Raw genomic sequence first — 14,927 nt, 5'->3', positions numbered from 1 at the left:
ATTATAGGCAAGAGCCCGCCAGGGCCACTCAGTTGTATGTCTTTTAATGCATGTATCCTAAGTACTCTACTATTAATATATCTAGAGTGTAAAACTTTAGTGGAAATTTGAGAAATGTGGAGATTAACTTCTAGTCATCAATTATTTCATGTAGAAAACAGCATTAACTTATCTGCTGAGGAAATTTATTAGCTATACATACTATTTGCAAACAACACATATATACTTTTATATTATTCCATTCAAATAAACAAATATGTTTTAAATTTAAACTCAGATAGGTATTATGCTAAGTGTTGTGTAAATATTACCCAAAAAGTACCATTGTTTCTCTTATTTCAATTAGAAGGAGCTGACCCATAGATGATCAGGCTATTTGCTCTGGATTAATAGGAGACCTAGAATTTGAACAAGGTCCAGTTTCATACTCTACAGTTTCATCCATTTTGGTATAACACAGATGAAAAGTTGTCAAGATTAATTCTGTAGGTACTAGGTACACTTTTTAGTTTGAATCATCCTTCTGACTCATGAAAATATCAATTTTATGTTTCTACAAGTGGAAGGTGGAATTTCACCAATAAGAAATAAATAAGTTTATTTTTTATGATAAAGTCACAATGACATGTGAGAAAAGACAAGTTATAAGATAATATTTCTTGTTAATGTCCTGGTGACAGCTAAGTCTTCAAAAGGTGATGGAGGCAGCATTGACCATAATGGATAGGTAAGCAGTGCTTCACGGCTTCATTCTACTAAAGAGTTGGAGAATCTTCCTGTTACGTTTTGCAATGAGAGACATGTCTGTGGTTAATCAGTCTGGGTGCCGTTTGATCAGCTGCAATGAACTCCCAATACCAGAAATTATTTCTTTGGCAAGGTGCTTTCAATTCAGCAAAGAGATAACACAACAGCCCAAGAAGTATTCTACTTTCCACTTTATAGGTTGACAATACATCCTTTTGCTTTGCTTGAATTTTGACACAAGGGATATATTTTCATGCAGATGCCAGTAACTGAATTTAGTTTTCTCTCTTGAGTGAGTAAATACGTTTTTGGAAATGTATTCTACAGGAGATAGAAGGTTTTTGTCTGCAATTTGGGATCTTCCTCTTCCCCCTCCCCTCCCCCTCCTCCTCCCCCTCCCCCTCCCTCCTGAGAGAGAGAGAGAGAGAGAGAGAGAGAGAGAGAGAGAGAGAGAGAGAGAGAGAGAGAGAGAGAGAAAGAGATAGAGAGAGAGAGAGATACAGTGTGCAGGTCACAGTATCCAAGGCATAAGTGTAGTAATATAAATAAAAATATGTGTATTGAACTTTGAGCTCATCTTGACTTCCCAGATTTTGTAGGTCTCATCTTGCCTACAAAATGGCATAACTGCAATGTTTCTCAGCAGAACCAAACATTTCTTTCATACCGAACACTATTGGCCAAAATTCTCAAAGGGTGTACTACTCTGGAAGAATGGGCAGAGCAAGGGATTAGAATTGTTAGCATAGCATACATAATTAATGCTTATGTGAGAAGAATAAAGTGGGGAAACGAGAATTATCAAAAAAATTTAATGGGCTGGGGATATAGCCTAGTGGCAAGAGTGCCTGCCTCGGATACACGAGGCCCTAGCTTCGATTCCCCAGCACCACATATACAGAAAAAACGGCCAGAAGCGGCGCTGTGGCTCAAGAGGCAGAGTGCTAGCCTTGAGCGGGAAGAAGCCAGGGACAGTGCTCAGGCCCTGAGTCCAAGGCCCAGGACTGGCCAAAAAAAAAAAAAAAAAAAAAAAATTTAAAATTAGCTATGTAATAGAGCATGAATAAAACAATGAAGCAGTAAAAATAAATGCCTAGTTACATATACTTTTACTGTAGGTATACATTGAAAATACATTCATATGTTAATCTCGATTCCAATGTAGTTACAGTAAAAATATTTAAGACATCAAATGAGCTAAGATATAACTGATTGAATATTTATTTTTAATAAGCAGAGATTGAAGGGGATTAAAGAAAAAATCAAGAATCTCAACAGCAAGCACAGAAATTTGGCTTGTAAATGGCATGGAGAAAAATAATATCTGCCAAAGGCATATAAAGGGCCAAAGAAGATTGATTCAAAAAATGAATCCAGTGTCTAAGGGGCATGAAATGAAAAACAATATACAGTTAACTGTTATAATGTTTTAAAGCATTATGGATTTTATATTGGTGTTCCTGGCCACATCTAATCTGTCTGAGAAATAGATTTGGATGTTATTTTGTACTCATAGTGCATGACTGGGAAATATTTTTTTTTAACCACAAGCTGACCAGAATCAGGCTAAGGAATAGATATCATATATAACATGTAGTGTAACATTTATTTTATGTGGTACAGCTTGGTGGAAATTATTGAGTGATAGAATGGGTAATAAAACGAATCAGGCGGTTTGCGAAATAAAAGTCACCAAGTAGATATGCATGTGTTAAATACAGACATCATCACATATTTGATTGGAAAATATCAACTGACTTTCTGGGAATTAATGCAATAGATGTGAATGAGTAATGACATCCAAACCCACTGTAAGTGAAAGATAGCTCTATGATTCCGTTCTAGAGTAAGACATACTTATTAATTCACTTGTCGTTTTTGTACATATCATGCAATAACCAAGTACTGTTTGCCTACCCAGTTTTATTTCAAGAGGAAAGACAATTGAGAAATCCTTGAAATTCTGACTCTCTTTTTAACACATTAAATAATAGGAAAATTCAGCATAAAGTTTCATGCAACAATATGGAATTCAAACTTTGCATGCTCTAAAAATACAATATAATTAACCTGTACTTTATGGATGATAAGCAACAAGTAACTGTAATATGTGTCACTCATCTTAAAATTATTATCAAACTTTTGTAGAGTATTTAGTAAAGCAAATTTGTATATTTTAGTGCACTTTGCTTTTCATTTCAAAAAAGCAATTCTGGAAATGTCTTCCTTCATTTCAAAATATCAAAAAATAGAATTTTTTTATCTTTAAATATTACATCTTAGACACTTAGTAACATTAAAATGCCATAAGTGGCTTCATAAATAGAAGCTGTTTTACACACAAGAAAACAAGTTATAATTTGATACTACTCAGAATGTAATATATTTTAGAAAGTAGTAAATTCAACGTATTTCTCACCATATAATTTTTCTTGTGTTTTAAATTTGTCTGAAATTTTTCTCCATCTGAATTTTGATTGGTTGAAAATGAGAGACATGATTTTTGACAATAAATATACATGGTGATTTACTACTCAGTCAAAAGGACTCACACTTTAAGACATGAATTAATGATCATTTTTCATCTGACAAATTGACTCACAGACCAATTTCACATCTATGTTTCAGAATAATTTATTAATATTCAAAGAAGTCAATGGTAATCACAAAGGTTGGTGAATCTCATAGCTACTGAGATGTCTATTTTCTTAATTTATTCAAAGCAAGGTGTTTAAAATGCGTTCAATACATGGGGTATTTAGCACATCCATTACCGTAAGATGGCGAATTCTCTTTTAGGTTATTGGTTTCTTTGCTATTGGTTGAGAACTCTCAAACCAACTATCACTACCACCTGGCTCTGTAGACTTGCCATGTAAAAGAAATATAAATAAGACATATTTTGAATTGAGTATGGATAATAGGGCCTATAATAAAGTAAGATGAAATGCAATTGAGATTATATCAAGAGGATTTTTTGACTAATATTTACTGAATTATGGAGGCAGGAATCTAGATAAGAAAATACTTGACTTTGTAGCCAGAGTATGAGTGGACAACCTTTCTTCTACTGACTCTTAACTCTTTGTGCCTTTCAGGTCCGCAGTCTCCTTCTCACAGGATTGTCTCATTAGGCCCTATGAAAACAAATGGCACCTTTTGGCCGAGAATGCTCCTGTTAAGAACTTCAAAACCATATCTCTTCTCCTCTTCCATTCTCTTTTTCTGGTTTTGTTTAAACTTCATATTGGAAACGCACGTCTGGTTTATCTTGTTCACAGTAAACAAAAAAATACTCTGCCACTTCAGAGTTGGCTTTTCTGCAGTTTATTTCCCTTCCTTGGCTTTCCTGTCTTTTGTATGCGTCTTTTACACACTGAGTGTTCTCTGTGACATAGCTATGGCTCGATTCTTACTGTTCCTTCCATATGTCATTCATCAAGAAGTTCAATCAATTTGAATTTACAGATATTTTCCACAGAGTGCTTCTATGTAGTTACCGTAAGGAACCATCATCTTTACCTAGAATGTGTAAAAATTTAAATTTGTCATATTAATTTCTACCATTACTTAGCTTATAAAAGTGATTTTGTTAATCATGAATAATCATCCATACCTGATAATATTTATTGATTTCTACTATCAAAACATAAACATTTCTAAAACAATTGTGGTGATCAAAAATATCCTGGCTAATTTATTTTTGGATCGCATTTTCTTTCTTTTGAGAAGACTGAAATCATTACTAGTTTTTACTCTCTTTCTTCAGGATTATGCCCATTCATATGTCTTCTCTGTGTTCCTAAAACAAGCCACATATTCTGTCTAAATGATCACACATTGTTCCTTCTGTCTTCTGATGGCTAGTTCTGTATTAAAGTCTTGATTTAATATCAAAATAATCAAAAAAGAGCTTTGCTTATCTTTGTTACTCTGTTAAGTGTTTGTCACAAAACTTCCAAATTTTACTTCCTCCATCTTCCATATTCTAAGGGAACTTCATGAACTCCCTTTGACTTTGATTAGTATATCTTTTTTTAATAGTAAAGCATGGATAATTATTACACCATAAATGAGTTGTGAACAATTGATATGTCCAACCTTCTCAAAAAATACTAAAACAATCCACATTCATGCACTTGATCAACAGCCATATTATTTCTAAAAGGAATTTTGAAAAGTCCGGGTAAAGTATAGCTATGGCAGTTCAATGCTATGTTCTAATAATAATATAGACCAATTCCTATATCTGCAAGAAAAATTGACTGAATTCAAATTGGCAAAAATTTTCTGATTTGTTTGGCCTGAAGCCATGGGCTCAAACAATACTGTGATTCTGTATTTCTCTTCAGTGGACATGTCTGACCTCCATGAAAACATGAAAATCTTCTAACTTTTTGAAACTTAGATCTCAGCCTGGCAATCCCAAGAAAAGTGAAATATCTGAGTCAGAGGTCAGGAAGATTAGCCCAAGGAGTTTGTTGTTGTTGTTGCTCTTTTACACAGTAGATATGCCCATTTTCAATTAATGGAATTCCCAAGGGATAGTTTATTTTCCTGTGTCATAAGTTATGTGTTTATATATGAGAGCAAAATACATAGAATTGGGTCACCCAGAATAAGAGAGAAGATATTTGACAAAAAGAAAAATATAGAAAAATGTAGAAAATCGGAGTAACTCACATTTCTTCAACTTCCTTTTGCCAGAAGTGATTTTCCATTTTAACTATTTTTTCCCCCAGACAAATACTTTCTAACAGGTTTAATAAACATACTTCAGTAGTTAACTTTATTTTGCATCTACACACATTTGGCTGTAGTATTTAACTCAAAATGCATTCAGCAATTACCCCTCTATTGACAAATAGAAATAATCTTGCTTTGAATATTTCTACTTGAGGCAAATATCAAAATGTTCAAATAAAATTTATAGTTCAAAGCAATGTATTAGAGTTGGTCCACAAAAAATTATATGCATTTCCTCCTGTCTGAGGATATCAGAATAAAAGTAAGATTTGAACTTTCTCAAGTACTTTTGAAGTTAAAAAGTTATTGACTATTGGTGTTAGCCTAGTTGGAATTAAAGTATTGCATCATATTTATAAGTAGCAATAACACATTGAGCATTGAAAGACTGAAATTTTCAGAAGTTTATTGATTTTATTAATTAAAAATAAATTATCCCAGTGATTAAGAATATAACAAACAAGACAAAACTTTCATATGATTTTTTTTCCTATTGTGGTCAGTTGCATTAAGAAATCAAAGTGAGAACAGAATAAACTGTCATCGTTTGAAAGGGGGATTTGGTGAAAGGAGATCTTGCTTATGAACCTCATATTCTTCCTGAACACAGAGACATACTCAGGTACTTTTGAATGATTATTTGATATTTGAAAGTAACCTGTTTGGATTTTTGTTTCTAAGTAAAGATTAGTCACAGTTTGTGAGACACATGAATTTAATCTCAAAGTCAACATTTAAAAGACACAAATCTTCTCTGTGGCCATGTTAATAAATCAATTCATCTAAATAACCTGAGACTCTGACAGTGATGCAGGCTCTGTGCTCAGAAGTTTAGCCATTGCCTCACTATGAACTTGATCTTTTGACATTTTAATGGACTGAGGCCCTATTTCTGATGGTTCAGTTTATACATGGACATAAACTATTTTGAGTACTTCAGAGTGGAGCATTAATAGCTGATGCTCAGTTTGGGAGTCACACTGTCTGTCCTTTGCATTAAGAAGGGTGGGGCAAAATGGACATTGAGATTTTTCATTATAAGTACAGCTGTATACTGAATAAACAATAGTCACAACAAAGCAAAATGCAACAATGGATATTCTGAAAAGAATAATTTTCATGAATTTCTCTTTATTTCTTCAAGTCAACCAATGTATTTTTCTCCTCCTGCCTCTCCCCTCTTTTTCTCTCTTTCTTTCTCTCTCTCTGCCTTTCTCCCTGTCTCTCTGTATGTCTTTCTGTGTGTGTCTGTGTGTGTGTGTGTGCACACGCACATGTACGCACTCATAATAGGTACTGTTACTTGAGGGCATTAAAAACAGTTTCCATGAGCCCAATAGTTACATGTTTATAGGGCTTCGGCTTTACTTTTTTCCTAGTGTCTGGAATTGTTTGGCAATAAATTGTGAAATAAGCTGCTTCCATTTGCTAGTCTTTTCAGATCTGACTGCACTTAATTACTCAAGACTTGATCTGGTAAAAGTTACATCTGGAAACAATGTCACTCACTGTTCAGGATTTTCAAGTTGGACTTTTGTTAAGTGAACCACAAACTTTGGGGGAAAATGGTGCTGCCAGACTCTACAGAATTAGTTTAAAATGTGTAATACAGACACACACATACACATGTCTCATTCTTTTATTCTTTTTAACAATTTACTCTAGTCTTATACAACATCTTAGTAAGTAGAATGAGACTAGTCAAGAGAATAAAGTATATAACTGTAAATAATATATAATATATTGCTATATATTTTGATGTAATGTTTATTACATATTAGTATATAGTATATTATAATATTATATATAATTATATAGTAAATATATACAATAGTAGTATATGAACATAGCTATAGTGTTTAGTATACACAAGGTGTTCTGTATGCACAGTGGATAATGTGTACTATGTAATCAACATTTGTGTTCTTTATCTTATTTTTATCTACATACTTAACTAGAGTGTTACATATAATTGCTCCTCTCTGTTATTAAGAATGAATCTAATCTCCTCTATTAATCAGCTAGATATGCCAGGTATAGTATAAAAGATATCGAACTTAGAGTTGAGAAGTCAAAGGCAAAAAGAGGATTTTCCCATTTAAGGACACTTTTGTTTTCATTTTATAAATGTCAGAGGGATTCCTTACACCCTCTTTTAATGGGTTAAAGACTTACTTTTGATGAGGCTACAATTATTTAGTTCTTTTCTAATTAAAGATAATATTTTATTTGATTATAAAGGTGATGTACAGAGGAGTTAAAGTTACATAAGTAAGATATTGGGTACATTTCTTTTCCAACAGTGTTACCTCCTAATTTTCTCCAGTTTTTCCTCTCCCCAACTCCGCTCCCTCCAAGTTGTAAAGTATCACCTTTGTATTGGTTCACCCTTTGTCCTTTGTCAAACCCTTCTCTTCTCCAAATCAGATAAATTTACATGCAAAACAAAGGAGACACAAATCTAAACCTTCACAACAGTGGATAAACCAAACGATAAAAAATGCAAGCAAAGAAGAAATAACTTCAGACTGTGCACCAAAAACATGTCCCTTGTTTCCATATGTTGAAGTTCATTTTGTTTAGCATCATTTTATTTGGTCATATGTCCTTAGCTATTAAGATATTGTGATCTTCTGCTAGGACTATCCTAGACATATACTAATTATTACCAATGAGGGAAACCATGGAGCCTATGTTTTTTTTTGGAGGGGGGAGGGGTTGTCTGGCTTAGTTCACTTAATATCATTTTCCCCATGTCTTTCCATTTCCTTATGAATGGAATGATGACATTCTTCCTGATGGAAGCATAGAATTCCATTTTTTATCTATATCATATTTTCTTCATCTATTCATCTACTGAGGGACATCTGAGTTGGTTCCATATTTTAGCTATGATAAATAATGCTGCAATGAACACAGTTTTGCTGGTGGCTTTAGTGTGGCATTGCTTGTGATGATTTGAGTAAACGCCCAGTAGTGGCATTTCCAGGTGGTAGGAGAGCTCTATATTTTGTCTTTTGAGGAACACGCATGTTGTTTTCCAGAGTTGTTGAATCAGTTGACATTGCCACCAAGTTTGTAGTCGCATTTCCTTTTGGCCACATCCCTGCCAGCATCTGTTGTAATTATATTTCTTGATAATGGCCATACCAAGTGGGGTGAGGTGGAATCTGAATGCTGGTTTGATTTGCATGTCTTTTATGGCCAGAAATGTTAAACATTTCTTTAGGTATCTAGTGACTATTCTTTTTTTTCTCTCAAAATATCTCTTTTTTTATAACTCCTTAACCCACCTATTATTGAAGTGATTTTTTCTTTGTGGATTTATTATTTAGTGATTTTTTTAGCTGTATGTGCATTTTTGATATCAGGCCCTTGTCTGTTGTATGTCTAGTGAAGATCTTCTCCAAATCAATGGGCTTTCTATTTATCTTGTTAGACATGAAGAAGCTCTGCAGTTTAATGTGGTCCTATTTATGCAAACTTTCTTTGATTTGTTGTTTCTGGATCTTTATTTAGGAAATTTCAACCTGTGCCAAGGATCCCTAGTGTATCTATATCCCTTCAGTAATGTTTTCAGGGTATCTCCTCTTACCTAGATGTTTTTGGTCCACTTGAAGTGGATTTTGGTACAGGCTGGAATATAAGGATATAACTTTCATTTTCTATATGTGTATAGCCTATTCTACCCCCACCATTTGTTGAAGAGGCTGTCTTTCTTTTGTCTGACGATTTTGGCTCTTTTATCAAAGATTAAGTAGCAATGGGTCTGTGGGATCATGTCTGGGTCTTTAATTCAATTTCCTTGGTCCTTAGGACTGTTCTTGTGCCAATACTAAGCTGGTTTTTTATAACTGCAGCCTTTTAATAGAGTTTGAAGTTTGTTACTGATATTCCTACAGCTCTGTTTTTCCAGATAAGGATTGTTTTTGCTACTCAAGGTCTTCTATTATTCGATATGAATTTTTGGAATGCTTTTTCAGTTTCATTAAATAATGTTCCTGGGATATTGATGTGTATTGTGTTGAATTTGTAGATAACTTTTGGCAGTATTGACATTTTCATGATGTTAATCCTTCCAACCCAAGAGCATGAGGTTTTTAAAGATTTCATCATTTGTCTGTTACCTTATTAATCTAGCTAGGAATTCCAATACTATATTGGAGAGGAGTGGAACAAGCTCGCATCCTGGTCTCATTCTTGATTTTAGAGGAAATGGATTTAACTTTTTATTCAGTTTCTTTACTGAAGACCTGGGCTGCACAGCTGAAATTGCACTGCACCATGAAGAGGAATATTCCTACAACAAGATTGACTCAGATTCTTATCCTTCTGTAAACTATATTTGGTTAATATATGTATGAGGAACTATGACAAATATAAATATTAATGAACTAACCTAATGGATAATGAAGGGAAATGATTTATATAGTTTATTTTCTGAATAATATCAAAATTTCTGATTGTGTAGGTCCAGTGACAGAATGAGATATGCATTTTCTACTTTAATCAGATTATATATATATACATATATAATATACATATATGCAGATTGTATATGTGTGTGCATACATATGAACAGACACAGACATATATGCTTAGAGATAGATATCTTCAACTTACTAATTTATGTTTGGTTTTCAGACCTGGAGATTAAACTCCAAGTCTTGATTCTTACTAATGAAATGCTACGCCACATAAGCCATGCCTTTTACTTTTAGGATTTTATTTTATTTTATTTTGTCTTTCAGATAGAGTATTGGGCTAACTATGTGGGCTGGCTTCTAATCTCAATCTACCTTCCTCCGACTTAGTATTAACCACTATTTCTAGCCCGAAAAATATTTTTGTAGGAAAATATTTAGTTTTAGAAGAACTTCTCATTCTTTTATTCTTTTCAGCAGTTTTACAAGTCTAGTATTTTACTATACTTTATTAAAAAGAATGAGGCTAGAAAGTTATGAGAAGAAAATATCTTACCACTCAATTCATTACCACATTGATTTACAAGTTAGAGTTAAGCTTCTTGATTAGAAAGCAAAGTGAAATCAAAGAACAAATAAATGTTGCTACTGAAAGACAGCATCCTAAGCACATATATTGCTGATAATAAGCTAATTGACAAATGAAGATTTTGAAAACAAATGGTACTAGGTAATATTTTGGCATGCAATGATTATATCTGCCAGAAATCTGGTACTCACTGGCTGTACTAGAAGTTGTTCAAGTTACATTTTCAGAATCTACTAACTATATAGCAAGATACTGCAGGATAAATTGTATATATTGCTAATTATGTCAGCAGAATATTATATTACATCCATTCTGGAATATTTACTTCAATAGTAATGCATGCATTATACAGCTGAATCAATTTAAAAATCAACATTATGCTGTAGTGTGGATTGTGCAAATTGTATTACCTTAATAGAGCACTTACTGATGGGAAACAATTTAAGATTGAATGGTCAAAAGAGGTCCTGTCTTTGAATACTATGCCACTTTGGAGCATTAGTGAAATTAGTCAAGGCTGAGAGATGAGAGGGCGTGATGTCCTGATAATCTGTATTTCTATTAAAATTGTGCTGTATTTGAAAGCATGTTCTGCATAGCTTGTAAATCCCATCATTAAAGAAGAACCATTAATGAGCATAATGTTCTGCAGATATTTGAGGTGATTTTTTGAAGAATATATTGAAGATATTTTCCCTATTTTAATTCTGGAGTATATCTGTCTGCCAAATTATGTGTTGTCATTATAAGAATACTATGGATGGTATGCTTTAAAACACAATATTATGTAATAAATCTGTGTTGGCTTAAGTAATGTTATTATGAGTTCTCATAATTTTGATTGTAAATAATAGTGAGAACTTAAAAGGTTCTAAATGTCTTTGCATTGCTTGCTTCTGAAAGGAATGCTGGAGACAACTTCACTTCCACACTTTCAATGACTTGGATTAAGTAAAGATTGTATACAACAGTGGATTTAAAGTACAAAATTACTCAAAAATAGAGAAAAATGTTGATGTCAAGCACAAAGGATTATACAAGATGGAGATATAAACTTTGAAACACATATACATAAGTTATACATTTTGAGCTTTGCAATTGTAATTCAGTTTTAATTGCCCAACTACTTTCTGGTCAGCTGTAGTGAAATGACAGAAATTAAGCATATTGAACATAATCAAACGATTTACATGTATCACCATATTGACATAAAGCATTGATTATTTCTCCATTTATTTATAGTAAATTTAAAATGAAAGACCAGGGAGCCAAAAGCATTCATATGTGTCACAGAAGTATTCTAAATAATTTAGCAAATTGGAAGTAATATGTAGCAAATAATTTAAAAAGTTTTTTGAAAAGTGTGCATCCTTGAAATCTCTAGTTATTATGATTATAATTGATTTTTTCCCTTTGATGACACAGTATTAAACCACCACAGAGAATATACAAAGATAGATGTACTAAACTTGATATCAGATTATATGAAGAAGACTTCATAAAAGGATTGCTAATTTATAACTGATTTATAACAATAATTTTATTTTAATTCTTTTAAACAGGAAGAAAATTATAATTTGTTAGATATTGAAACATGTTCTAACTAAGATGCGTTTATTTAATAACAGTGAAAAAACTTTTAGAGGTCATAAGATATTGTCTTTCTCCATTAGTAAATGCATGTAAATATTTAGTTCTTCTGTCCCTATTTAGTCTCTTTAGATGGTTAGTATATTTGGCTTGCAAATTGTTTTGCTATTATTTTTGTAAGCTAGTCCTAACTCCCTTGTTTCCCCTTAGAGTCTTATTATCTTTGAAGAAAACAAATGTCTTCTCTGCCCACTTTATTCTTATTTCTGGTAGAGCAACGGGGGAAAATTCGTTTGAACTCTCGGTCCCTCTTATCAATTGCCTTTTGTTTCTGAAGAAGCAAAATGTTTTTTCCTAACCTTATTGCCACGTTGTTTTCCTATACAACCTTGCATTCTCTCTCTCAGTGACTATTGAATGTCCATTTCATTTTCTGCCTTTACTCTCTGGGTACCTTTTGTGTGTTCTTTAAATCAAACAGTCTGTTTCTGCAAGGTTAATATCCTGTGTACAATTTTTTTTTTGTCTTTGATCATTTTCTCCATTTTCCTGATATTTCGTATGGATCATTTACAACTTCACATAAAAGTTTATTTTCTTGAATTCCTTAGAATCAGCCCATGAATACCTCACTTTATGTTCTCTTCTAGGCCCTCTACCACTTAGAGAGTTCTGGTTCTCAAGGCCTTCGCTTTAGCAGATGCACATTTATCCTACTATGTCTTTTTTTTCTCCTGGGATTGTGTGGCTGCTTTTAAAGGAGCTTGTGTAGGGTATTTTTGTTTTGTTTTGTTTTCCAAGCCACAAATCCAGATTCCAATCAGACTGAGAGCACTTCAGCTGCTTTTATTTCAAGACTATTTCTTCCCTGACCACAGCAAACATTTCAGAATGACTGTTACCTGTTACCTAGCACAGAATAAACAGATCTCCAGCAAAAATGAAATCTCTCATTTATACTTCCTGCACTGTAACAGATACTGGGACAGTTATCAAATACTGTGCTTTAACCAAGCCAAATACTGCACATGCAAATAGCACTGATTCTTTTATGAAACCATTGCAAATAATTTTCGATGTGTGCTGGTAAACTGGAAACAATATTTCTCCAGGGCATATGGTAAACTGACATCTGCTTATGTGCTTCTTTGGACTCAACGAAGTGTGAGTTTGCATTCAGTTCTTTCTCATTAACCAAAGAGGAGGTATTGACTGAATTATAGCAGAAATAAATTGTAATTAGACGCCTACAAAGTTATTCTATCTCTAACGACAAGCGTGTGAGGCTCTGGTAAACACTGCACCAAGAAATTGGAGGATAAGCAAGACTGAATTTTCAAAGCAGGGAAGGTAAATGCTCGTGGATTCAGAAGAATGGACCTTTTGGGAATTCCATTGTCCCTGCCAGCACTATAGTATTTCGTTGATTTATTGGGATAAAAGTTTTCTTGATCATGAGCCAGAAATTCTGTGTATAAATTTCCCTCCTGGGGCTCTAACCCAGCTGCAGGATACTGAGTTTATGCTCCTGTCAAAACACTTACAGTTCTGGAGAGTAACTTACATGTGAAGAAAATTCAGCCAATGGGATGATTAGCTGTCTTTCACTTAATGCTAAGTAAAAGTACTATTTAACAATGTTTTTCAAACAGAGTAAAATAATATTATTTTAAAAATTAATATTCCGTGATCATATTTATTTTCACATTTTCCATCATCGATGGACATACTTTGGGTAGAGAGGTTTGTCTTATGTTTCCTTTGCGCAAATATCCAAGTTTCTTTCTGCTATTTTACTGTCTACCTTATAAATTAACCCTAAACTTAAATATTGGAAATATCTACATGTTAATGAACTTTGTGAATTTGTAATACTGTTTGCTAATGCACCGTAGTTTTGAGTTACATGGCTAGGGAGAACATAAGGACAATCAGGAAGAGAGAAAATGTATATTTAAGTTTACATATACTTATATACTGCTTGAATGCTTTATCACAAGAAAGTATTTTTATAATATTATAAACTTATTTTATTGCCATAAAACAAGACCAACTTGTCAGCAACTGATACTATAGGAGTCTATAAAGTTTCTTTGATACCAGTATTAAATAGAGAAACAATAAATTCTTGAAGATTTTTTTCTCTTCGTATCAAAAATGAATCACAAATATAATCAAGTTGCTTACAAGTTGGAAGGGACTTATTTAAATCAGACATATTCCTAAAACTGCTCTTATTCCTAGAGCCCCTCTTTATTCTTAGTAGCTTCTTTCAAATAATACTTAGTATTAATTTTGGTGAAGGACGCAACACTTTAGTTGTATTTGTTTAATGAAATCATGTGGGCAGAGTTAATGGCCAATGACAGCCCTAGTTGATGTATCTGTCACCCTAGAGAGTATTTCTGTGTCCTTGCTGTTTCCTTTCCACTGTAGCCTGTTGGCAGCATGTCTCCAGGCTGCCATTGAACGTGAATGGGAGATATTCCTCTGCTGTGTCTGTCAGTGCTCTAGGTGGACTGTATTGGAGAACTTGGCTTCTGAGTATATGCCAGGCAAAATAAGGTGATGATGGATTTCTGAGCATGTCATTTATGTCTAAAGCTCATTCTACTTTTAGCCTCCATAAATACATCATTGCACAGGTAGGAAGGAGAACAACAACAACAACTACAAAAAACAAAACAATAAAAAAAAACACCCACAAAACAAAACATGAAAACCCCCATAACCTGGGATTGGTCCTGGGAACTTACCTTAACCTTCAATGCTATCCTTCCATATGTATTTTTAATTAAGTCATATTTCCTTCACCACAAAGGCCCTTCTTA

Source organism: Perognathus longimembris, chromosome 16 (genome assembly GCF_023159225.1).
Source record: "Perognathus longimembris pacificus isolate PPM17 chromosome 16, ASM2315922v1, whole genome shotgun sequence".
NCBI classification, from domain to species: Eukaryota; Metazoa; Chordata; class Mammalia; order Rodentia; family Heteromyidae; genus Perognathus; species Perognathus longimembris.
The sequence above is the reverse complement of the archived record's forward strand: the minus strand, read 5'-3'. Positions refer to the sequence as shown.